The sequence below is a fragment of the Panthera tigris genome, chromosome A2 (assembly GCF_018350195.1).
Source record: "Panthera tigris isolate Pti1 chromosome A2, P.tigris_Pti1_mat1.1, whole genome shotgun sequence".
NCBI lineage: Eukaryota > Metazoa > Chordata > Mammalia > Carnivora > Felidae > Panthera > Panthera tigris.
The window spans coordinates 149,012,317-149,039,506 of NC_056661.1; the positions used below are offsets into that span (position 1 = coordinate 149,012,317).

Here is a 27,190-nt window from a genome sequence, read left to right on the forward strand (position 1 = left end):
GTGAAAGAAATTTTGACACTGTCACACTCTAAACCACTGTTCGTGGTTATTAGCACACCCATCCGGAAGTTGGAAAGGTACCGACTTTGGAGCCCCCTTAAGCAACAATTCTAGAGAGCCTCCATTCATCCTATTTGCCCATTATCATTCGCCAAATAAATTGATCTCCCCTGGAATAGTACCTCCACTGTGGGTCATCCTGCTTACCCCACCTGTCCCCTCCTTAAAATTCCAGAGACCTTCCTTAAAATTCCAGAGTTGCTGAAGCCTTGGGGAATATTTATTTTTACTATTCCTCTCCTGTATATACATAGACATCATCTCAGAAGTCAAATCTGTGTAGTTTTTTGTTGAAAAGTTGTTTATGAGAACAAAAGGAAACAAGTAGCTAAGGCCTTAACCCCTCAGTAGAGTGAATACAATATCTAGATATTTGCATGTTTCACTGATTCTTTTTGACCATAATAACCAAAGGGCAGCAAACATCTGCATGAAAAGCAAAAAATTCAGCCCCTTAGATGACTGATTCCAAATAGTCAAACACTGAGTATCGTGTCATCCACATCTGGTTGATAGAATGTGGATTTACCCCTTTTTATCCAGATGGCTTCAGCCGTATAGATAAAGCATGGAGACTTTCCCACATTTTACATGGTACTTGGTGTTGTAGAATTCAGCTTTTGTGCTGATCTTTTCCTCTCTTCTTGCTTTTGCCTGGATCTCATTAGAAACCATTAGTGATGTAATACTAAACCTGTGGAATCTTAAACATGCTTTTAAAATCCGTGGAATAAAGATGTCTCCTACCAAACCAAAAATGCAGTGGGAATAGACAAAGTTACATTTCTTTAAGAAAAAAATGACTCATTTCATAGTTTCCAAACTGTTTTGACTGAAGCTTCTCAAAATAAACGTTCTGCAATATGCAGCCTTTGATGTCTGACTTTGAAAAAAAAATCATTTCTCAAAGATACAATTCAATCCTTTTTGGGTGTTCATGTATTTTTGCAGATTAACCTACTTTTATTTCAACCAGTGAATGACACAATATTAAATAGCCATCAGACTAAGAAAGAAAAGTATGTTTGAAGTGGTCTTAACTCCTACATAAACCAAATATAAAGAACATGCTGTATGATTTGTTAAATTACCACAAAAATAGAATTTCCAGAACATTACCAGAAGGGGGATTTGGTCCATTAAGAATAACAAAACAGTTTAGATGTCATGCAAGTGGAAGATTAGGAGTGCAGTTAAGCTTAGTAATGATATTTTTGATTCACAGGTTATTTCCTAGGCTAGGCAACATTTTTAATTTTTCACAGTCTTGAACCTTAATCCTCAAAGGGTAATTCAACTTTTAGAGCTTACATACTGCAATTTGTTTGGGGTGGCAATTTGCCATTGACTTGCCTCCAGGTTCTTTTGTACTCTTCCAGCTGGGGGGCTTAAAGGTGGTCATTTCTTAACTCTAGGTCTACGTATGGCCACTGAAACAACTGGTTTCCAATCAAATCTTTTAAAAATCTAAACAACCAGTTTTTGTGCAGTTGGTCAGATTGATTTAAGGTATCAGTTGTTTCTGTTCAAACAACAGTGAATGAAATAATTGAGTAACTGAACAACCTTTTCTCTCTTCCTTCCCTTTCTCCCTTCTCTTCCCTTCCCTTCCTTCCTTCCTTCCTTCCTTCCTTCCTTCCTTCCTTCCTTCCTTCCTCACTTCCTTCCTTCATTTCTCTCTCCCTCCCTCCTCCTCGCTTCCTCTCTCTCTGCCTCCCTTCTTTCCTCTCTCTCTCTCCCTCTTTCTGAGAGTTTCCCTTTGGAGCAGTGGAAAGAGAATAGATTAAGAATAGAGTAGTACCAACTCTCCCACCTCTATCTAATGCTTGACTGATTTTTTAACTTCTCAGGCCTCCGTGTTCTCATCTATAAATGGAGAAAAAACACCTCATGGATTTGTTTGGAACATTAAATAAAAGATGTGTGGCATTGTATATACATGTATTGTATACACATTTAGTGTACAATAAATGTAAATTTCTTCCCTGTACCTTCTCAATTGTACACATGAAGACTTCTGCTTTTTCTGTTTTCCTTGTGATGGCAGCTTCTCAACAAAAAGAAGAGAATATCTGGACTGCCTGACTGGCTCAGTTGGTGGAACATGTGACTCTTGATCTCAGGGTTGTGAGTTTGAACCCCATGCTGAGTGTAGAGATTACTCAAAAATAAAATTTTTTTCATTTTGTTTTGTTTTTGTTGAGAGAGAGAGAGAGAGGGAACATGAGTTGGGGAAAGGGGCAGAGGAAGAGAGAGAAAATCTTAAGCAGCTCCATGCTGAGCATGGAGCCCGGCAGGGACTTGATCCCATGATGGTGGGATCATGACCTGAGCCAAAATCAAGAGTTGGTTGCTCAAACGACTGAGCCACCCAGGTGTACCACCACCCCCCCCCCATAAAATCTCAAAAAGAGAGAGAGAGAGAGAGAGAGAGAGAGAGAGAGAATATTTGACATTCACTTCATTAGACTACTATAAATGTTAGAATCTAAAATATATCTCATTTGGTCAAATCCAAATTCTAGAACCTGAGGTCTCTGATGATGGAAGAAGTGACCATTGTTGGAATCTGCGTTATTCCAGGTGTTTTTTAAAACTTCCAGAACTTAATATTATCTTGCAACCTTCCTTTTCTTTCCTTCAGAGGCCCTTTTGTTTTTTATTTATTTTTTATTTTTTCAAGTTTTTATTTAAATTCCAGTTAACATACAGTCTAATATTAGTTTCAGGCGTAGAATTTAGTGATTCATCACTTACATACGACACTCACTGCTCATCACAAGTGCCCTCCTTAATCCCCATCACCCATTTAACCCATCCCCCCAACCACCTCCCCTCTAGTAACCCTTCAGAGGCCCTTTTATTTATTTTTTTATTAAAAAAAAATTTTTTTTACATTTATTTATTTTTGAGAAACAGAGTAAGACAAAGCGTGAACGGGGGAGGGGGGGCAGAGAGAGTAGGAGACACAGAATCTGAAGCAGCCTCCAGGCTCTGAGCAAGTGGTCAGCACAGAGCCTGATGCGGGGCTCGAACCCACGAACTGTGAGATCATGACCTGAGCCGGTCAGATGCTCAACCGGCTGAGCCACCCAGGCGCCCCTCAGAGACCCTTTTAAATCTATTAACCAATAATGTCTCTAAACTCCTCTTGAACTAATATGCATTTTTAGCTTGGTACTAGCACTTAAAGTAATGCATTCCAAATGTTCACCATAATGTGACGAGGGTCTATAATGTGGCCTGAAACTAGCATTTAAACACATTAAGATTGAGATATAGTAGGGAATAGGGGATGGGGAAGGGACAAGGCAACTGACATTTGTAAGATGGCAGTGAAGTTCAATAGAAAAGAAATGGGCTCTTAAGCTCACGTAGACTTGGACTTGGACTCCAGCTCTGTCTCTTTCTAATGCATAAAGTTGTTGAGAGGGCATTATACACCCAGTCAAAGCAAATTTGCTTTGCTAAATAACTTTGTTAACACTACTAGTAAGTTAACGTTGGATTTCCTTTATTCAAAGCATCGATTTTAATGAATAATTATGGTAGTTCATGGTCTTTAAATTGCTATAAAACATAAAGAAGGAGAGAAATGAGTGTATTTTCTCTCTGTGTAAGGATAATTCCACAGTCTGTCAGATTTGTGGAAGTCTTATAATATGTATATTCTTTCAGGATAATGTGGAGACTTCTGCTTTAATGAAGTCATTTGTGGTTGATTGTTGACTTGTACAATTTACAAAATTATGTTCAATTATGCACTTAATGTAAAGACCTCTAATCACAAAATAACCCAAAGTCATTTTATACTTACAGCAAAAAATGATCTTGGCTCTTCCTGTAGCTTAGTCTCCCAAATGATATATTAGTCATTAACAGCACAGTTCTTAGACCTAAGGGTCAGAGTTGAGTGTTGCATCTGGGCAGGGATCCCTCTACAGACCAACCAGAAGAGACTGGGATATGTTGAGGAGAAATAAATGCACATTTCTAGATCCTTCACTGACTTTCTTTTCCTTCACAGCTTCATTGTCACTATCTTATGTCAGGTTTCAAGAAGCCCTAAACTTATCCCCATACCTCTCTCCTCTTTAGTTTAGTCTCCAGCTTTGTCCTTCTCATTCTGTATTTTGAATTTGATTTTCAATCTTTGCCAACTACCATTTACATAAAGAATCCTAGTACTTACAATCTATTCCAAACAATACAGTGCAAAATTGACATCCATGGACATAATCAATATAACTCACTTCCCAAAACCCTCCCACCTGGGCTTTTGAACATGTTCACCCATGAATACAACTTGGATGTTTCTGCTCAAATGACTTTGCTCTCTTCCTGAGCATGAATGAGATATCCTCACTCTTCTTTCTACTTATCTGAATCTCAATTCTTCTCTAAGAGCCAGTCTTCTTTTTGAAGCTTTTCCCGAGTACCTCAGCCCATCTAATCAACAAGTAGCAGAGCTTTTCCAATCCATTCTTCATCCTTTTATAGAGACTGAGGCCTACAGAGTTTGTGTCTTGCCCGAGGTCACACGGCTAGTTAGGAGTATCAGCAGAACTAAAAATCGAGGTCTTTTAACACCTCGCCAGTATTTTTCACCACACAGAAACCGTTGTCTGAGTTACTTACACCAGTCAGGATGACCAACATTTTACTTATAATATTATTTTTGTATTGTTGGTTAGTTGTTCCTAAGTATGTAACCCGGAATGACCCAGTTCTTCCTGGGCTGCTCTTTGCTTTCATAACTGAATAAAATTATTGGGGCCTCCATCTCAGTATTTCTGGGAATCCCCACGAAACAGACAAAGTGGTGGGAATGCCTGTGTTTTACTGTCACCTCCTGTTCCAGATCCCTTCCAGTCTCTCTCAGATTGACCCTGAGCACAGCAAAGTTCCTTTTTCACCCCCTCATTCCCACAAAGCTGCTGTGTTTAACAGACTTTGATGAATGGTTTGAAGTGATAGAGAGGCATTACGGTACAGCTGAGACCAGATCACAGTTTAAAATTAGTATTAGACGTGGTGATCAGTGGGTCTTATGGAGAAAGAGGGCTAGTAAGTTACCTGAGACTGGTGCTGCTGAGGAGAAAGTCAGTTTTTTAGCTCTTTGCCTTAATTCTCTCCCAAGTGATTGCTGGGGCCCGGGGAGTCTTCACCATTTGTGAACACACAGGAAGGTCAAGATGTTTACATAAACATAATAGTCATCCACCCTGAGCTTATGCCCTTGGTAACTCTAGGAAACTTTTTGACATTAGTTTTTCTTTAACTTGGGCCAGACTGAATATTTAGGTAGCGCTCCCTTATTCACTGAAAGGGCAAATTTCAGGGGTCGATGGGTACATTTTCCCCTTTCCATTCCTACATACTTGGTTGGGGAAAAGACTCTAGCAGTATTGTGCAGAATGTATTGAGGTTACTGAGGACAGAAGCAGAACATGGGAGCTTGCTGACACTTACCCAGCACTTGTCCTTCATGTCTGGTACCGTACCTACTGCACTCCCTCAGTGCCCACATCAGCGCAAGGTAGGTCATTTCCACTTTCACAGAGAAAGTTAACACTTGGCAAAAGTCACCCAGCACATAAGTGGCATATCTGGACTTCAAACCCAGATTTGTCTGGCTTGAAAGCATTTATTCATGCCTCAGAACGACTAAAGAAACTGCAGTGTCTGGCCAGAGGACAGTCGTATGGTCTGAGCACAAGAGTGTGTGAGTGATGGGAACAGGGGCGGCGAGAGGAAGCAAGAAAGCCCTCGTGACCAGAACAGCCCAAATAGAATTCTGGATTCAATGCCCATTAATTGTATTTCTGGTAGGAGAAAGAGCGACATTTAAGATGACACTGATATTTCCAATCGATCAGCATACTGGGAGTAAGAAGAAATAAGAATGTTAGAGATGCTATTTGAGGAAGACGATGGTAAATCCATGATGGGTTGAGATGGGAGACGGAGGAGGTGAATTTCCTTCCAACCTTTCTTCTGTTGAAAGCTATTTGATTTTCCACAAACTCAAAGGACCTCCTGCAGAATCTGAATTGGGTCTCCCCACTCAGCTTTTATGACCCAAGAAGGGCAACGTGTTCAATAGACTGCCACCAAGAGCCTTTTTGGGCAGCTTTTATTTATTCACCTCGCCTGTGAGTGGGCAAAGGGGGCAGGTATCTGGTTTTCGTTACTGCATAGAAGTATAATTATGGTGTCGTTGATGTGAACGTATAAGCATTGCGTCTGAACTGAAATTACACTGTATCTAAACAGAGGACTCTGTGGCACTTTTCTTACTAAAAGTCAAGTTTGGCAATCCTCACTCTGTTCCAGTCAAACATTTTCTTGGCCATATTAGGTTATATGGCAATAAGCCAAATCACAGCTGGTGTATGAGTAGGTCCTCGGCACTGATGCAATGTCTTGAGAGCGTTTTCTCACTGGTTTAAAAGGAATAGAGACAAATGTGGCTCAGAATATATTTTGAAACATGGCTGGAAAGAAGAATAAAATCTTACCAATCCCAAAAGTATTAGTAATAGCAATTGAGACCAAAGTCAGTTTCTGAAGCTGGAAAACTTGGAAGGATTTGGGTATTTGTTTGTTTCTTATTGAAAGGCTGAATCAATTTATTAAAAGCCCAACCAACCTTATCACAGATGCAGGGGAAGAAATCAGAACAAAGTCACATCAGCTATCCCATGATTTTCTCCTCTTGCTCTTATTACTTACTCTCTTGGGTTAGAAGGCTAGCATCTGAGTTCTGGATCCATTACATTCTGAAGTAATCATGGACACTGGCTTAATTTCATTATTTGTCAAATGGAGATGATATACTGTCTATCTCACAGGGTTCCTATAAGAATCAAATGAGATAATGCATGATCCAACTATTAGAATGGAAAGCATATTTATGTGTTTTCTATACTTTCTCTTTTAAACTACAACGTTTGGTCAACTGTTGTAGCAGCAGAGGAAAGAACTTTTAGGTTATTTAGGTGGTTGCTTTGGTAGAGTCATTTGCTTTTCATTCAGAACTAACCATATTCTGTCACAGCAGCTCATAAATGTTCATCCATGTATTCACTGATTTGTTCAGTATGTTGAGTACTTACTAAGTGCCAAGCTGTTAATGAATATCCTCCCAGCAAATAGATGATAAACCTGTAACACTTCCCTGTCTCATCATTAGACACTCTTTTCAAATATTTTGACTGCTGGCCACTCACTCCACTCATATTTGTTGAGTGACTAATATATCACAGGTGACTGTAGAGTGCTAAGGAACCAGTGATTCAATAACAACAACAACCACAACCACAACCACAACCACAACAACAACAGCCAGACACACCCTCATGGAGCTCTCAATGGAGCTCGACAGCCAGATGCACCCTCATGGAGCTCTTTTTACAGAGAGCTGTAAAGAAAAGTGACATGAAAGTAAAAATCTTAAAAATCTGTATATCCAACACAGCAATTTTTAATTTAGCATACCTTGACGAAAAATGATACTTTAGGATACTTGAAGTCTTCAACATTCATCCTATGCTTGAGCTAGAACACAAAAATCAGTGTTTCGTGAGTATTACAAATACTTTTCCAGCTTTGAGTTTATCTGTTTAGGGAAAACTAAGAATGGCCGAATGAGAAATGTGCTAGTGTGGGAGCTAGGGGTGGGGAAGTCATTTTAGTGTTAGAGAACAGCATGTCCCAAGACTCGGTGGCCTTCAAGAGTTGGAGCCACACAAGAAATTTTTAAAAAGTTAGTGTGGCTCAAGAAGAAGCTGGGGAGGCAGGCAGGGCCAAATCACATACAGTGTGATCTGTAAACAGTCTGTCTCTACAATCTTGATAGCACTTAAACTCTGGCTAAATTTTCTTCAATCGTCTAGTATATTCCATGTAATGTATTTATAGTTCTGTTCAATTGGGGATGGCATTTCTATGTCATGGTAAATAATTGAACCTATGTTCTAAATGTGCTATCAAGCTATAGAAGTGGGGTTTTTTTTAAAGTTAATTTATTTATTTTGAGAGGGAGAGAGCACATGCATACAAGCAGGGGAGGAGCAGAGAGAGTAGAGAAAGAGCATCCCAAGCAGGGTCCATGCTGTCAGCACAGAGCCTGATGTGGGGCTCGATCTCATGAACCATGAGGTCATGACCTGAGCTGAAATTCAAAGTAAGACGCTTACCTGAATGAGCCACCCAGGTGACCCAAGCTATAGAAGTGTTTTAAGCAGGGCAGTGACATGATCAGATCAGTATTTTCTGAAATGTCTTCATTTGCAGAAGGCCAGAAGATTTGAACAGGGAAATGAATAAGGAGGTTCCTGGAATGGTCCAGATGAGATATGGTGGCTTGGATTCAGGTGGTAGCAACAATGATGAAGATAAATGGACCATTTCAAGAAAATATTCTGAAGGGAGAATCACCTGGATTTAGTAATTTATGGCACAGGGAGTCATGTGGATGGATGGTAAAGAAGAAGTGTCTGGGGGTGCCTGGGTGGCTCAGTCGGTTAAGCGTCCGACTTCAGCTCAGGTCACGATCTCGTGGTCCGCCAGTTTGAGCCCCGTGTCTGGCCCTGGGCTGATGGCTCAGAGCCTGGAGCCTGCTTCCGATTCTGTGTCTCCCTCTCTCTCTGCCCCTCCCCCGTTCATGCTCTGTCTCTCTCTGTCTCAAAAATAAATAAAAACGTTAAAAAAAAATTAAAAAAAAAAAAAAGAAGAAGAAGTGTCTGGAGTGACCCCCAGGGCCAGGGCTCAAGCAACTAGGTGAAGGCTGGTGCCATTTACTAAGATGGGAAAAGCTCAGGGAAGATGGATTATGTTCAATTACATTCTTTTTGCTGAAAGAAAAAGTAGCAGTGCTTGAATGTTCTGTAAGTTGTGGAGAGGAAACAAAAGTATGATATATAATCCCCATCTTTAGAGTGTTTGTGCCCCAACCGTTAAACCCACTGTTGGCACTTCCTTAACAGACCTTTTCAGTCCATCAGAGACTGTCCTGTGATGCTATGGATTACCACTACTAGGACTTTTTTTCTCTACTGCCTTCTACTGTGTGTGTCTACATACAATGTGCTTGATTTTAATGTTTTAGTTTGCTACACCTTTGAAGTACCTCATTTCTGAAGACTCACTTTGGTCAATCTTAAAAATCAGGTTTTTAAATACAACTTTTTGGGGGGATCCTTCTATAATCTTGACAGTGAATGGATGATACTCTCTGGTTGTTATTTGCTGTCTCTCAACTCCACATATTTTTGTGGCATTGTGAATACTGTTCCAGCTTTTCCATTTGGTTATTTGGAAAAAACAATTCCCAGAAAGAAAATATGATCAGTCCCATCCCCCAAGAGTCACTAAGCCCTCTATATTACTTAGCAATTTGCAACATAGCAATCAATATCATAGGATAAAGATTTATGTACAAGAATGTCCATCACAGCATTATTTGAAACTTGAAATACTTTACATGCCCAGTGATAGGGGAATGTTTGTATAAACTATGATGTTATTAGTCATGTTATAGGAATGATGTAGGAAAACATGTGTAAGTGAAAAAATTAAATCCATGACATTAAATTTGCTTTTAAAAGAGAATCATTTGTGTTGCTAAAAAAACAACTAGAAGGAAATATATTGAAACTTTAAAGTAATTTCAAGGTGGGAGCGATTGAAAGAGACTTTATGATTGTTTTTCTACATATATCTCTGTAGTTTCTAAATTTTCTGTGATGAAATGTACACTTGTATATTCTCCATAATAAGATGTATATCTAGAAAGCATTCAGAGATGGGTCTGATTTTACAGATTTGATGATTTGGGGCATTTTACAATAGAGCAAAATAGAAACAAAAGTAGTCTTGAAAACAATCAGTATTTCATTCTGTCAGTAAGTAATTGTCGAGGACTGTGTGCGTTACTCTGAGGGCACAGAGCAGTATAAAGATGCAAGATCCCTGCTCACTCCGGGAGCTTACGACCAAGTGCCAGCACTCCTGGATTTCCCTCCTTTGGATTCAAACATCCTAAAAATATGATGACAGTTTTGGTTTTCATTTCTGAGTTGTTCCTTTTGAGCCAAATCAGGAAATGAAAGAGCACAGAGAAAAGAAAAAAACACTCCCTAAACAGTCAATCTCTGCCGTCTCGATAGCATTTAAATTCTGGCTAAATTTTCCTCTTTCAGTCTTCTAGTATATTCCGTATAATGTATTTGTAGTTCTGTTCAAGGTTATGGGATGGCATTTGTCCGTAGGCTTCATTCTGTTATTCGCAGTCATTGGTTTTTCATTCTGGCACAATAACTTGTCACAATCACATTTTTGTGTTCCAAACTTGTAAGATTTGTTGTCTCTGGAAAGCATATTTTAGAACTTTTCCTTTTGAGGCTGCAAGACATGTTTTACAGTTACATATTTTAGCTCTATTCATGCTATGCTTGTGCCCAAATATTGACAGGATTACCATTTCAAAGGAGACACAGCTGCCCAATAGTTATCTGCTGGCAATTGCCCAAAAGGTTTTATTGAGTAATTTATCTTTTTCATTTAATTCAATCAACTCCACTATTAATGTTAAAACTGGGGAGGTTTCTGTTGGTATTTTTGTTGGCTTATAAATAGAGCCATCACTATATTTAAACAGTGCTATCCTTTGGAGATAAATTTATTATGGGCTATTTAATTTGAAATATTGTATTAATGTAAAAATGGGTTTCATTTGACCTATCTGTATCTTTATTCTCCATTTGGCTAGTAACACACATCTTTTTTAAAAGCAGCTCGGGTTTAAGTTTGTGGTTATACCAAATTGAAGCTGGGATATTGTCCATCAACCAGCTAATCTAATTGCCAGTAAAAATGTCAGTATCAGACTAGTGTCATTCAGATTATCCTCCTTGCATTGGCTTTCAGTCTGGTCCTGGGAAGAAGGACACTGAATAATGAATCAAGATTTAGAAATGAAAAGGTTTGAACATCTGGGAACCTCATTCACTTATTCACTTATATTTATAGAGAAATTAATATGTGCTCAGAACTATGCTAAGCACTAGGGATACAAAAGTGAGACGTGAGGAGGATAGATTTCATGTTTAGTGTTCTTACCACAATAATATTTTTAAAAATTTTTCTAATGTTCATTTATTTTTGAGAGAGAGAGAAAGAGCACGGGCAGGGAAGGTGCAGAGAGAGAGGGAGACACAGAATCTGAAATAGGCTCCAGGCTCTGAGCTGTCAGCGTAGAGCCTGACGTGGGGCTCAAACTCACAAACCACGAGATCATGACCTGAGCCAAAGCCGGAAGCTTAACCGACTGAGCCACCCAGGTGCCCCACAATAATATTTTTTTTTTAAAAAGAACTCAGTCCAAAGGAAGAAGTGAATACGATGTAAATGCTTTAATACTTATTTATGGGTTTTATTAGTGGGTTAATACTAACCCCCTAAAGAGTTAGCTCTGTGAGGACAGAGATCCTGCCTCTCTTCATCCATTTAGTAACTGGAAAGAGAATCCCAAACCGGGTCTGACTTAACTGTCTCATGAAATGGGAAAAGTAGAAGAGCAAATGACAAAAATTATTTTCTCCACATGACATGCAAGGGAGTGAGATTCATAGGAACACACATAGGTGAGCCTTTTTCTTCCACTCAAGTGGGAGTGAGAAGTCAAGTTTATAGGGATAACCTTGAGTACTTCCTAATGTTTTAAAAGGTAAATCATGTGAAAACTCAAATTTCTGGTGACACATGTCACCAGTAGTCATGCTGTGATTGAGACTCCGTATGGAAATCTGCTGCGGTGTACCACCGTGCCTGGATAGACTTGTTTCAACATTCTATTAATGTGAGGTAAGGACAGTTGCTTGTAGGGTTTGTCACTTTTTACATTCTCCCCACTAGGTGATTACTGCCAAGTCAGGTCAAATTGAAAGGCCCACAGAGAATCAATTCCTGAGATTGTTATTTTAAAAATTTTAGCCCATGGTACTGGTTGGGAATTAAACAGTGGGTTGATATGATTTCTAAAAACAAATGTAATGATTGATTTGTCCTAAAATGAAAAATAACCAGTTCCTGCAAAATGAACTTTGTTGTTAGTGGCCAAATAGAAGAAGAATGGAGTTTTTGCAAAAAGAACAGATTAGAGGATCTTGATCTACCCACCGCTATCTAAAAGGGTTTAGGTAAAGTAAACCTTTTACACTCTCTAGGCCTAAGTCCCATTTTTAAAGTGTTGCAAATGGCACTTGTCTTGCTGACCTCTGGATTTGCCATGAAAATCATTGAGAAAAGTGATATGAAAGCTCTGTTTACTATAAAAGTGCTGTGTATGTGTATTCTTAACCCATTTGTGATGTCACTAGTTGCTTGGAAATTAGTCCACAAACAGCTGATCTCAGTGATGATAGAAGCGTAATTGCCCTATGATCAACCCACTTCGTCCCTACCAAACATTCCAGACATTTCAGTGCAGGAACAAGGTCTATGGGAAAAAGTCAAAAGGAGACTGATCAGAGGAATTCCACTGCCCCTTCCCAGGGCCCTGTGCACAAAATGGTCCCCCATGCACTGTTTTTTTGCTGCGCTTGCCGATGTCTACAGTTTCCAAGACAAAAACAGACTGATAACTGGGTGATGATAAACAGTAAGTGTGATGTTATACCAGTTTTCTAGTGCAAAGGGCTTGGCATCTTGTCCACTGGATTGCAGCCTCCACGGGCTACTCTTTCAGCTGGATGCGCAGATGGATAATGCAGAGGCTGATTTTCCTTGAAAGCTGAGGAATGACACCAACCAATGATTTTTTTAAAGTTTATTTATTTATTTTGAGAGAGAGAAGGAGAAAGGATATGCGGAAGAGTCAGGGAGGGGCAGAGAGAGAGACTCCCAAGCAGGCTCCTTGCTATCAGCACAGTGTCAGAGGGGAGGCTCAACCCCAGGAACCTGAGATCATGACCTGAGCTGAAATCAAGAGTCGTACGCTTAACTGAGACACCCAGGTGCCCCAACCAGTGGTTTTTTTCAGAGCCACACACACTGATGGTTTCGCCTTTTGTTACATGAGTTGGATGATTCTAGGTTCCGGCATAAGGCCTGAGCTCTACTGCTGCACAGATTCCTTATGTCAGTGTTTTGTGCTTCACATTGACTGAGCTCAAGGCTCTGGATTAGGTCTCAGCGCATACCTCGGGGGTGGAGGAGAGTGATAGGCAGTGCTGACTGGTTAAAAGTGCAGAAGAGGAACAGGATCATTCCGCTTTGGGTGTTATTTTGCTTTGTTTTTGCTCATTGTAAGCAACTGGCCAAAACAGAAATATAGTATGTAGCCCTGTCCTTAGGTACTTAAATTTCAAGCAGCAATCAAATGAACACTAGAAAAAGTTTTAAGAATACTTTAAACAAGTACATATTATTACAATAGGAAAACAAAACTCAATTCACTGAATCAATAAAGTATAATGGGTTGACTGAACTGAATGAATAATCCAATCACTTGGAATGCCTGTGGTCTCAACCAGAAAGTACTGAATTAGGGTACTGCTTCTTTGTGAATATCCCTAATTGCTGAGGACCAACTTCATGGATGAGACCGTCAATAACTTGAGAGTCTCCTGGAATTAAGGGATTCATTCATGAGCATTCTAATCTTTGTAGTTGTTTCTCTTTATGTGTGAGTTCTCTTTTAAGAAGCTAGACAGTTTCCTTTTGTGTATATGTGAATGTGGTGAGAACATTTAACATGAGATGTACCCTTTAGCACATTTTTAGATGCACAATGCTGTATTGTTAGCTGTAGGCACTGTGCCATACAGCAGCTCTCCACAGCCTGTCCATCTTGCTGGCAAGGGTGTAGAAAAATCAGAGCCCTCATACACTGCTGGTAAAAAGATAAAAATGGTGCAGCTACTTTGAAAAAATGTCCTCCAGTCCCTCACACAATAGAATTACCATATGACCCTGCAATGCCATTCCTAGGTGTATATATCCAAGAGAGATGAAAAAATATGTCCACACAAAAACTTGTACACAAGTGTTAATAGCAGCATTATTCATAAAAGCCAAAAGATGGAAACAACCCAAATGTCCATCGAGGGATGAATTGATAAGCAAAATGTGATATATCCATACAGTGGAATATTATTTGGTCATAAAGTTAATGAAGTACTAATACCTGCCGCCATATGGATGAACTTTGAAAACATTGTGCTAAGTAAAAGAATTTAGTCACTAAAGACCACATATTATATGATTCCATTCATATGAAATGTTCAGAATGGAGAGCTCTATTAGAGACACAGTATAGATTAGTAGGTGCTTAGGCCTGGGGAGATAGGGGAGACTGAGAGGAGGGTGATGGCTACAGGGTATAGGGTTTCTTTTTGGGTGATGAAAATGTTCTATATTGATCTTGGTGTTGTTGCTCAACTCTGAATACACTAAAAACAAATTGTACACTCGAAATGGGTGAATTGTACAGTATGCATACTCTACCTTAAAAACATTACTATTTTTAAATATTTTTTTAACGTTTATTTATTTTTGAGACAGAGAGAGACAAAGCATGAACGGGGGAGGATCAGAGAGAGGGAGACACAGAATCTGAAACAGGCTCCAGGCTCTGAGCTGTCAGCACAGAGCCCGACGCGGGGCTCGAACTCACGGACCGCGAGATCATGACCTGAGCCGAAGTCGGCCGCCCAACCGACTGAGCCACCCAGGCGCCCCAAAACATTACTATTTTTAAAGTAAAATAAAATGGTGCTTGATAAATATTAGACTCTCAATTTAAAAAGCAAAGGAGCTATACATGGACACATGGACAGAATAGGGCCAGGAAGGCTGCCTTTGTTGGAAAATTAAATATCCATAAAAGTTAGGTGCACTGTTTCTTACCATTCACTGGAGCCCAAACATTTAACATAGTGCATTGCAAATACAATACACATCAGTGCTTGTTGATAATGATAATGATAATAGTGATGATGGTGTTGGTGATGCTGATGGTGATGGCGACAACAACAGAAACACTCCTGCCAGCCACTATCTCTCCACAGTCTTTGGAATTTTTAATATCTGCATCAGGTCTCTCTTAATGTATGATAGTTCTACCAAATTCCAGCTGCAGGCACACCATGATTCTGTAAAGAGAAAGATATACATTTTTCTCAAGAGTCAATGTCTCATATGTTTGTGGCCACAGGAAGCTTATCAAACACTGACGTCAGCTACTTTCCCATGAGAAGTCCAGAACTTTCTTCATACTGCCATAAATGACTTTCTCTTTCCGATTTGCTTCAGACAAGTAGAGAATTATTCATAAAGCTTAAAAATAAACATCTGACCTTCACCCTGCCATGGATACATTCTTATTGCTTCTCCAATCAGGAATTCTCTTGCCTGTAAAAATCCACTCTCATTCTTTTATTAGCAATTGAAAGATTTTGGCCAGTACAAATAGCATCATGGATTATTCTTCATTCATTAATTGTTCAAAAAAAAAAATAGGAAAGACTGCAGCAAACAGACACTGTTTAAAGACATCAAGGCCCTCCCTTCATACTATTTTGTAATCTTGTTCCGTTCCATTAAGAAATATTTTTTCTTCTTCATAGTTGTACAAAATTGGCTCCTCTGAGAACATATATCTATGCTGTATCCTTTGTGTTCCTTGAAATTTTAAGAGAAATTCAACAAAATTTCCCTGCTACCTTTGTTAGTCCTGGCCCCCTGATAATATAGAAATAAACTGAGGGTTTATTTGATTCGTTCTGGCTAAATAAACAAAGGAGGAGAAGAAAGGAGGTAAGTTCACTTGGGGCCTGTAGCATTCTAAGTTCAATAATAGGCTCATTATATGCTAGTTCATTCATTTATTCACTCACCCACCCAGGAAACTTTTACAGAGCATATGATATGTGCCATGGAATATGCAAAATGATTGGGATAGAATTAGCCATAAGACTGTGTCCTTGCCACCAAGAAGCCCATCTGTATACAATGACAGTCCATCATTGTGGCATTAGCAAAACCCTCCTTTGCTTTCCTTTCTTTGCATATAGGTGACACACACTGTTAAATTAGTTTCAGGTGTACAACTTAGTGATTTGAAAAGTTTATACATTATCTATGTTCACCACAAGTGTAGCTATCATCTGTCTCATTACATCCCTACTACAAGATCATTGACTGTATTCCTTATGCTGTGCCTTTTATTCCCATGAGTTACTCATTCCATAACTAGAAGCCTGTATATCCCTTTCCCCTTCACCCATTTTGCTCAACCTCCCATCTCTTTCCCTCTGGCAACCATCAGTTTGTCTCTGAATTTATAAGTCTGATTCAGCTTTTTGTTTGTCTATTCATTTGTTTGTTTGTTTGTTCTTTAGATTCCACTTATGAGCAGAAGCATATGGTATTTGTCTTTCTCAGTCTATCTTATTTCACTTAGCATCATACCCTCTAGATTCATCCATTTTGTCTCAAATGGCATGATCTCATCCTTTTTTATGGCTGCATAATATTTCAGTGTGTGTGTGTGTGTGTGTGTGTGTGTGTGTGTGTGTGTGTGCGCGCGCACCAAATTTCCTCATCTATTGATGGACACTTAGATTGCTTTCATATCTTGGCTATCTTAAGCAGTGCTGTAATGAATATAGGGCAGAGGGGTGCATATATCTTTTCAAATTAGTGCTTTTGTTTTCTTTGGGTAAATACCCAATAGTGGAATTATTGGATTATATGGTATTTCTATTTTTAACTTTTTGAGGAACCTCCATACTGTTTTCCATAGTGGCGGTACCAATTTATATTCCCACCAACAGTGTGCAGGGATTCCTTTTTCTCTACATCCTTGCCAACACTTATTATTTCTAATCATTTTTATTTTAAAGTAAGTAACTGATATCCAACAAAGAATTTCCTTAAGGTCGTACCTCTATTATGACCCCACAGCCTGTCTTCTCTCACAATTCCATGCTGCTTTCAAGGGAACAACCAATGTCCAACCCAACTGAATAGTTTAAAGTTTTGTCAACAATGCAGTGAACCCATTGCAGAATGCCAAGGGAACTCTTACTTTCATTGAATAATTGACTTTTTCTTGAATTATAAGAGTAATTTCCTTAGTTTTCTTGCTTGATTTAACCTGCTTGGCTAAATAAATTTCTAACATGATACCCTACTAATGCATCTTGTCTCTCTTATCCACTAATTTATACAAGTATATAGATACATCCATATGCACAATTGCATAGTAACATGAAAAATGTATCTCATTAAAACCAAGAGACTCTCCTACAGACATAAAAATTTACACTGAAATACAAGCATACTATGGACAAATATGCAATATACACAGGCAAAAACTTAAATGAAAACATACAATTTAAACAAGTAAAGAGGAAACCTTGTGCAAGAGCCTGATGCACATGTGCACCATTGGCTATAGATTTGGGAAGGTGGGTAGTTGAAAGTGAAGAGAAGAAACAGTGTGGTTAGTGAGCAAGGGGCTGAATGGACATGAAGTTTCACCACATCTTAAGATGATAAATAGTCCCTGTATTTGAATTGCTTTGGTATGGGCCACTTGCAAAAACATTCAAACTTTCCCTTCTAAGATATAGTAAGCCAAAATATATCTTATGGAAAGTTCACTAAGTCATTGGTAAATAATCCAGTGTTGACTTTTAATTTAGAAATAACTGGCCAAATTGATCCCAGCCTTCCCAAATACAGTTTCCCCCCTGCAGAGTACATTGATTTGTATTGCCTTCTTGTTTTCTCTCATTGTTTGTCTTTCTTTTTATTATTTTATTTCCCTACTGGTATAATATATGGCCAGAAATACCAAACTTTCATGATTTTATATATTTTGAGCTCATAAATCCCCATTAGTTGTCGTCTTTTCCGGCTGAGGCTTCATCTTTTTCTCTCCACATGTTGTAAAAATAATCTTTATTTGAGGTATAACATACAGAAAAGTGTACAAATCATAATTGTACAGCATGATGAATTTTCACAAAATGAACATAATGGTGTAGTCCCCTCCAAGATCAAGAAACAGAACATTACTAGCACCCCAGAAGCCCCCCCTTGTGCTTCCTTTTACAGTCAGCCTCCTCCCCTTACCCCCACTGCCCCAGGGTAACCATTATTGTGATTACTAACACTAAGTATTAGTTTTGTTGGTTTTTTAATTTTATATGAATGGAATCTTTCTGTGTGTGTGTGTGTGTGTGTGTGTGTGTGTCACTTCTGTTGTTTAACATTATGTTTCTGAGATTCATTGCCTGAGCAATACTTAGATCGTTCTAACTGTTGCACAGTATTTCACTGCTTGCCTGCCACAACTTATCCACTTTACTATTGGTAGGCATTGAGGTGATTTCCTGTTTGTAGCTATTATGAAAGTGCTGCTATGAGCATTCTGTTCTAATTCATGTCTTCTGATGAATATTTGCACGGATATTTGTTGTGTACATACCTAGGAGTAAGATATCTGGGTCACAGGATATACAAATATTCCATTTCAGCAGCTGAAACTGTCAAATAATTTTCCTAAGTGACTGCCAGTTTACATTCCCACAGCTGTGCATGAGAGTTCAGTTGCTCATTAACACTTTGAATTGCCAGTCTTTTAAGTTTTAGCCATTCTAATGGTGTGTGGTTTTAATTGGAATCTTTCTAACGATTAATAAGATAGAGCACTTTTTCATATGCTTATTGGCCATTTTAGTATCCTCTTTTGTGAAGTGCCTATCAAAGTCTTTACCCATTTTACTAATGGGTCATCTATCTTTTTCTTCTTGGTTTATGGGAATTCTTTATATATTCTGGATACAAGTCCTTTGTCAGATATATGTAATGCTAATTTTTTCACTCTCTTTATGGTTCTTAATTTCAATGTGAAATTTATCAATTTTATTTCTTTATGGTTAGTGATTTACAAAATCTTTACCTGTCTCAAGAACATGATGTATCTTCTACTTTTTTTCTGAAAGCTTATACGTGTCAGCTTTTACATTGAGATCCACACTCAACCTGGAACTTTTTGGGGTGGAGGATATGGTGTTAAACAGAAGTCAAGACTTAGTTTTCGTTTTTTCCATATGCATATCCAGTTGAAGTCCTGGATGATACTGCTTTCCTCCAGAGAGGGTTACCCATGTTCTGGTAGTTTGATAGATTGGGAAGTTCACTTTAGTGTAATTAGGGCTGAGATGAGTTTGTATCACTCCATGGACCTTCAGTCTGCCCCCTCTTCATGGATGAATTCTCCAAGGGTCCTACTGAGATTATATCCCCAGATGCTTTTCTCAAAAGAGTAGAAGAAATGTCATTGTTGGCAACTATGACTCCTCCAAGTTTTTGGTCATGGGAAGAGCTTTGGAGTCCACCAAATCTGGGTTGTAATTCCAACTCTGCTACTTACTGACTACATGATAGTGATTCTGGATCTGTTTCCTTGCTTTCAAATGGGGATAATAAAAACAGCCAGTTTCACAGTTTACTTTTGAAGATCACATGAGATAACAGATATCAAGTACCTTGCACGTAGTAGACCTTCAATAAATGATAGATATTATTTTACAACATATTATTATTTCTCTTGGAGCTATAAAATACACTCATCTCCTAGAAATGTTGGGGAAGTGGTAGGAGGGTCTGTGGTCTCTGCAAAGCAATACGCTTCTTGGAGCAGCCTGTTTGATGCTGAAAAGGGTGAGCTCAGTTGAGCTTGTTTTATTCACAATCATAACAATGTCATTCACAGATACTGAGACATACACAAGACATTTTTTTCCCCTTGGAAGATCATAGAAGTACATACAAACCATCTGAATTGGGGGGAACTTAAAACTCCATTCCCGAAAATTCATGTTGCAGATGAAGGAATTGAGGGGCCTAACGTGGTTAAATGACTTGGTCAAGGTCAGTTCACTCATTAGTATTTATTTAAGTGACTCAATTCCCTAAGATCACATATCTCTTCCCTTCTAAAATACTCCTAGCTCCCATATTCAACTATAAATGAAAAAGAGAGACAATTCACAAGAGACAATTAGTGATGTTTTATTGTTACTGGCTCATTCTGACTAAAACCCATAGATCTATTTTTAAATATTTTATTTTAATTTCCATCCCCACAAATTATGTGACTTCCTGCCAACTAAGACTGAAATAGCTACTTACCATTCCTTTCCCATTCCAAGGATTATGTCCCATAGCTTTTCATTCTTTTATTATTAAGAAATATTCGGCCTTCTCCTCCAATGCACAAGACTGAAAGGAGCTCACATAAACCCACAGAAAGAAACTCTCTTCAAGCTTACCAAGTGAAAGGGGGTACAAGGGTACCTCTGTCACTCTGGGCACTGAATGCAAAGGGGACCATGTGCATCCCTGGCACTCTTCTCTGGGTAGGGACAGATCACCAGCACCACTGCCACCGTCATGATTTCCAACAAAGGCAGCGCTTAGAGGATCATTTTTGGTAAGTCCTCATTCAGCACATCTTTCAACATTGTATACTCTGCCAACAGACAGATAAAGCCTGAGTCCCATAGGGGGCAAATAACTTGAAAGAGTTTCATGATCACAGAGCACACAGAACTTACAAAAGCCTCCATCTCATGCTGGGATTCTCAAGGGATCCTCCTGGAACACTCTTTCCCTAGATCTTCACATGGGCTGTTCCCTCCTAGAAATGTATTTTCAGCCTAGATGTCTTCTTTTTGGAGAGACCATCTCTCACTATCCGGCCTCCAGTGACCTTCTGGTGGCCTTCTGTCACAACATGCTGTTTTCTTTACTCATTATCAGAAACACCTGTGTTGTTCCTACTACACAAGAACACCAGCTCTGTGAAAGCAGCCCTTGTTCATCTCTGTGTGGCTCAGAGTACCCACTCAGTGAATAAGTGAATGTGGGCATGTATCCTTCCAATACACCCATCAGGCTGGGTCAGCCCTTGAGTTTGAATACTTGCTTCACTTCTTACTAGCTGAGTGAACAGAGGCAAATGACCTAAATAAAACGAACTTCTCACTGCTTACCCTAAGATAAGAATACATACCTCACTAGGGTGCTATAGCAATCAGATGAGATAGATGTGTACCATGTGCTTGGCACAAGGCCTGGCACTAAGAGTCCTTAATATGTAGTATTTATGAGGCGCCTGGGTGACTCAGTCGGTTAAGCGTCCAACTCTTGATTTCGGTTCAGGTCGTGATCTCACGGATCATGAGTTCAGTCCCCACATCGGGCTCTGCCCTGACAATGCAGAAAATCCCTGCTTGGGATTTTCTCTCTCTCTCTCTCTCTCTCTCTCTGCCCTTCCCCTGCTTGCACACATGTGTTCTCTCTCTCTCAAAATAAACTTTAAAACAAAAAGAGGAAAAAAAAACATAGTATTTATATGTCCATAATGAAAGCAGAGCATATTATAAAAGTCATGGGAGATTTTTAAATATAAATATTAATATTAATGTTAATGTTAAAATCAGGGGGTACTAATTCAACCACGTTTTAAAGGTAAAATTTTAAATTAATTAAAACCTGGTTCTTAATGGCTATACAAAATTATTCATTTTTTATAAAAGATCCCTAATTTAACCTTTGCAATAACTACTGTTATGATAAATTAACATTTTAGACCCTCCCTTTTGGTATCCTTTTGGAAAATGGCATCTTTCTGTGAATACTTGTGGTAGGAATTTTAAGGTAGAATTGTAATCACTTTTTGCAAATATGTACTGGCGATGCTTTTTCATTTGTGTAACCTAGGAAGGTGCTAGTTTCTGTTTCTCATGCTACTGAATGGCTTTAGCTAGTTTTTGAAGTTTTTAAGAAAATCACTACTCTTGGAGGACTACAAGTCTGATTGAGAGATAAATTTCTCCTTTCTTTTTGTTACACCTTGATTCTCCTATAGCACATGCGTTCATATAAAACCCTAATGTCCCCACATGCCTCAGCAGACGGTTCAATCAAAAGAGCAGTAAATAGGACCTGACCGTTCACCACTGACTAGAAAAGGGGTTGTGGAAGGAAGACAGGCTCACTTGCTTAACACAACCCTGTTCTCTCTTCCTTCCCCTCTTCCTTCATCTCAGGTCTTTTCCTTCTTTACCGTCCAGTCTAGAATCAGATTTGCCTGCAGAGAATTTTGGCAACTGCCTCTGAGCCAGGCCAGCCAGCATACATGTGTTAGGCACTGAATTAAAAGCTTAAAGGGATCCAGTGAGTACTCGTTCACCCAGGAATCTATTTGAAGTTGCAAAGTAACTGAAGGTAGAAAAAGATCTTAAAATAGAGAGTAAGAGCTTCATCAGTTTTGCGGCCCTTGGATTCTAAATTGGAAAATAGAAAGCAAAGTATATCTGAAGACAGACTCTACTTTCATTCACTTTGCCATTCTCTTTATGGTTCCTCTTGAAAGCCTTTCTTTTCTCTTTGTCTCATTAACAAGATAGTTCATGAACATAGACCCAGATACTATAAACCAAAAAAAAAAAAAAAAAAAAAATCCCACTGATAGCATTTTCTTCCTCTATTTTTCCTATATTCATTCCTAAATTCAAAAATAAAAAGAGAAGAAAGGAAAACAAACCCCAAGAGACTCTTAAGGATAGAGAGCAAACTGAGGGTTGATGGAGGAATGTGGGTAGGGGATAGGCTAGAAGGGTGATGGGTACTGAGGAGGGCACTTGTGATGAGCACTGGGTGTAGCATGTAAGTGATGAATCACTGCATTCTTCTTCTGAAACGAATATTGTGCTGTATATTAACTAACATTTAAATTAAAAATTAATTAATTAAACAAATAGAAATACTGACAGAATTGAAAGGGCAGAAAGGAAAACTGGGCAAATAAATACTGACCCTGCAAGAGGGTCTGGGGAAGATACTGTGAATTATTTTCTCTACCAATTTAAATACCTCTCAGTGTGTTCAGTTATAATCCTGGCAAGTAACTCTTGCCTTTTTCTAGTCTCTGATGTCTTTGTTGAAGCCTGAGGGTCAAGGACGGGAGGCCTCTGTGGGGAGGGTACTATAATCTACGTCACATTCCAAGTGTAGGCTTTTTTAAGGTGCGGATTCCTGGACACCTCTCTGGAGTGTCCCATATATATTTTAAAAGCCTCCATGCCTGAAAATTTTGACGTGCAATCAGTCTGAGAAACCTCTTCTAGGGATTCACTACACGATAAGTACCGTAAGGCCAAGTACCACAGCTGTTTGTTCTTTTTCATATCCCCGATATGTTCCTGGCACATAGAGGTTCTCCAGCCACGTTTGCGTATAAATTTACTTATAGGAGCACTCTTTGTAATTGATTCTCATCTAAATTCCATCCTCAAGGACTCTTGCTAATTATTTAGCAACTGGTTCTCATTCTGGGGGGAAGAAAAATGGAGACTGCCTTAAAAGGTAATGAAAGTTAATATGCACAAAATTTGGCCTATAGTTTCAGGAAACTCACCCATGGATTCCATTCATTCATTCAACAGTCATTTCTTGATATCCTACTGCATGCTGGGAGGGGACCAGGAGCTGTGAGGAACCAGATTATGAAGCAGGCTTAGGCAATCTTTCCAGCTAGGAAATGCCTCACCATTTTATCATCCCCTTCTCTTCAGATATATAGAAAAGACCTCCAAACTTGGACCCACAATAGAAGAAAAGGAATTTAAATGGGATTGGGAGCTCTTGTCATTTTCTGGCTTTGTAACCCAGAAATGTAATTATATATTTTAGTCCCAACTGGATTTTATCCTCTAACTAGATTTTAGTCTCCTTAAGATGAGGGCCCACATCCCAGAATGCTGAGCAAGGTACTTTAAATGTATGGCAATACAAAGTAGATGTTTGCACTCAGGACCTGGGACCCCTAGGAAGAGGTGGTAGAGGTTGAGGGTGAGGAGCTACAGATGGCCTGAGTGGCTGCTCAAGGTTAAGGAAATGGGTGATGGGCAGGAAGGATGACACTTGTTGGGGTGAGCCCTGGGTGTTATATGTAAGGATTAAATCACTAACTTCTACTCCTGGAACCAATGCTACATTATATGTTAACTAACTTGAATTAAAAAAAAAGAAGGAGAAGGAGAAGGAGAGGAGGAAGAGGGAGAGGAAGAAGAAGGAAAGAAGAAGGGGTGGGGGGAAGGAATGGCTCCTGGGTTTGCTGATGAATTTGTGAGCCCTCAAGGTTCCCTGACTCCTAGTTTGCAAAACAGCCTTCCTCAGACACAAACTTTAAGTAACACACTAAGCAGGTTTTTGTTTTGTTTTTTACTTGTGAAAGCTGAAATGAGAATCTAGTAATCCAAGCCTAGTTTCTAGCAGTGAGATTCCAAGCCCGTCCCTTAACCTCTGTGAGCTTCTGTTTTCTTCCAATGCCAAGTGGCAGAGGGTGGGGTTGGAGGAAGGCAAAGCTATATTCTTAAGGTCCACTTGAGACCCATTACTCTGCTCCATTAAAGGCAAACATTAAAAGCCCAAAGTTGCATTTCATACTCATTAGAAGCCCTTGTTGCATCATGTTGGGGGCAGGCTTAGGGGTGTGACGGTGATTTACTGTCACAGTTGTCATTTCTGTGGTCTTTCTAATGTTTACTATTTACTAATGTGTTTCAAGTGCGGGTTAACTCTAGATTATCTACCAGTACATTTCTATAATTATCTGTAATCCTCCAGACCTTCTTCTTCTACTGATTAGTCAAGTTCCTGACCATCACCAGCCGAAGACTGTGGAGAAAGGTTCTTGAGAGTCTGAAGCTTAGAAGGATTGAGGGTTGGGTTTGGAGAAGGGGTGTCCTTGACTGTGTTCTAAAGCCTTTGTCTCTGATTATTGGCATTTGTAGTATTCCCTGTTTTGTATTTATTATACCACCTTATCTACCCCATTATCTAGAATAAGTTAGGGGTTGACTCTGGAATAATTGTATTCATATTCTTTAACATACAAGTGCACAGTACCCATTTCTGTCTATGCTTTATTTCCCCTTTAAGGTCCTAACTCATAATAGTACCTGAGGAAGAAATGATATTTTAAATATGTGGTCTACATTAACTAAAATTCATTCTACTTCATCCTGCTTTTATACCAGGTGTCGTTAAAACATTTGGAGATCCTTCAACCAAATTCTGCAGGGATTGGTGATCAACCGGAAGGCTCAGAAGTAGACATCTGATCGTTTACCTGTGAGTAGCATTTATGTGATTGAGGGGGATGGGGAGGCTCTGCTCCTAGCCTGTCTGCCTCATTTTCTAAATTCTGGCACCTAAAGATGCATTGTGAGAAGCCAGTCTTTCTGCTACAGTCCTCATGGTTTATATACCAATTCATCTGTCAGATTTGGAAAGAATTGTTTTTCTGCTTTATAATTTGATTTCTTTGCGGGACACCTGGGTGGCTCACTTGGTTGGGTGGCTGACTTCAGCTCAGGTCATGGTCTCACGGCTCGAAGGCTTGTGAGATTGAGCCCCACGTCGGGCTCTATGCTGACAGCTCAGAGCCTGGAGTCTGCTTCCCATTCTGTGTCTTCCTCTCTCTCTGCCCCTCCCCGCTTGTGCTTGCTCACTCTCTCTCTCTCTCTCTCTCTCTCAAAAATAAATAAATGTTAAAAAAATTATAATTTGATTTTTTGCTTTATTTTTTTCCTGCATATGTATCTTAAGCAATCTTAAGATTGATTAATTGATTAAGCAATTAAGCAATCTTAAGCAATTAAGCATTAAGATCAGTAATGAAGTCCTCACTTCCTGCAAAGAATGCTGTTGACTTGAGGGGACAGAGAGGTCATGAGTCAGTCTTCCCCAGTGAATAAGCTCACCTTTGCACAGACACTGGTGATTTCAGGGGCAGTAAGTGCCAGTCACTTCCCATGAACCCTCCTCAGCTGGGAGGAGAAGTTCCACAGGCAGAAGGGTTACTGGGGGGCAGAAAGAGGGGATTGCAGAAGGTAGAGGCTGGAGAAAGTAAGGGAAACTTCACTTGTTCACAGTTTTGCCCAGGGTGGCACCAGTAGGAGGGAAACTTTTTTGGGAATTCAGTGTGGTTCTCAGGCAATTGTTTTCCGATTCTATCTGTTGCAGCCTGTATTAGTTTGCTCGGGTTGCCATAACAAGCCATCACAGACCAGGTGGCCTAAACAACAGAAATTTCCTCACAGTTCTGGTGAGATGTCCGCAGGTTTGGTTTCTTCTGAAGCCTCTCTACTTGGCTTGCCGATAGCAGTCTTCTCCCCGGGTCTTCACATGCCAGCCTGCAGTGTGCACATGTGTTTGGTGTCTCTCTCCATGTGTCCAACATCTCCTTCTCTGACAGGGACACCAGTCCTGTCAGATTAGGGCCCACCTAATCACCTCACCTGAAGTTAATCACCTCTTTAAAAACTTGATCTTCAAGTACGGTTACGTTCTGAAGGATTGGGGGTTAGGACTTGACCATATAAATTTGGGGAAACACAATTCAATCCATACCAGCCCATCATCATGTGTTTCTAGCATGCTGATTTTTAGTTTGTTGCAGATGCGCTTCCCTCAGATTCCTCTCTCCTGAACTTCCTCTGCATTGACATCACTTTCAGAACACTGGTTATTCTGTGATGTGTTAGAGCCCTTTATTGTGCGGCTCTCATTGTCCGATGGCATTGTGTAATTTTTGAAATTGAAGAGTGTGGCTTTTACATCTCTCACAGCAGTAGGAGAAGTTGTGTATATAAGAGACATTTAATAATATTGAATGAATGAATGAGTGAGTGAATAGATGATTAGATGTAACTTCTGAACCTATAATTTATTTGCTTTAAGACTATCTCCCAGTGATGATTATTGGTGCCCTTTACCACATTTGCTGCCCTTTACCACAACAGGTAGAAATAAGTCAAGACAGGAGAGGGGCTGAAAGAAAAATATGATTAGCTGACATCAGGAGAATTACCTCTCTCCTCAAAAAGGTAGGAGACAATAAATAGCATGAGCCTGCCCCAGATCCCATCACTCTTCCATGAGAACGTTGTTCCAGGAGACAAGAGGGAAGGCCGATGAGCTTCGATGGGGATATACTGAGTGTGAGGACTTAAGGGACATCAAGGGTATAGTCCACCTG

General features: G+C 39.5%; 1 protein-coding gene and 1 long non-coding RNA gene across 9 annotated transcripts in view; one reads left to right on the plus strand and one right to left on the minus strand.

Moving 5' to 3' along the window:
- CALD1 (caldesmon 1) overlaps positions 1 to 27,190 on the plus strand; it is a 187,964-nt gene that overhangs the window by 39,407 nt on the left and 121,367 nt on the right. For all 6 annotated transcript variants that reach the window (XM_015534909.2, XM_015534907.2, XM_015534906.2 and 3 more), the window contains one exon: positions 25,188 to 25,281. The gene's annotated coding sequence lies outside the window, so the exon portion shown is untranslated. The remainder of the gene's footprint in view (positions 1 to 25,187; positions 25,282 to 27,190) is intronic.
- LOC122234899 lies at positions 6,220 to 26,656 on the minus strand. Of its 3 annotated transcripts, XR_006212862.1 has the most exons (6): positions 26,251 to 26,656; positions 23,564 to 23,634; positions 14,974 to 15,218; positions 7,561 to 7,620; positions 6,796 to 6,919; positions 6,220 to 6,503 (listed from the first exon to the last, which is right to left on the minus strand). It is a non-coding gene; the product is annotated as an uncharacterized LOC122234899 (long non-coding RNA). The 3 variants fall into 3 exon arrangements; XR_006212864.1 differs by lacking the exon at positions 23,564 to 23,634; XR_006212863.1 differs by lacking the exon at positions 23,564 to 23,634 and having other exon boundaries at positions 25,914 to 26,656.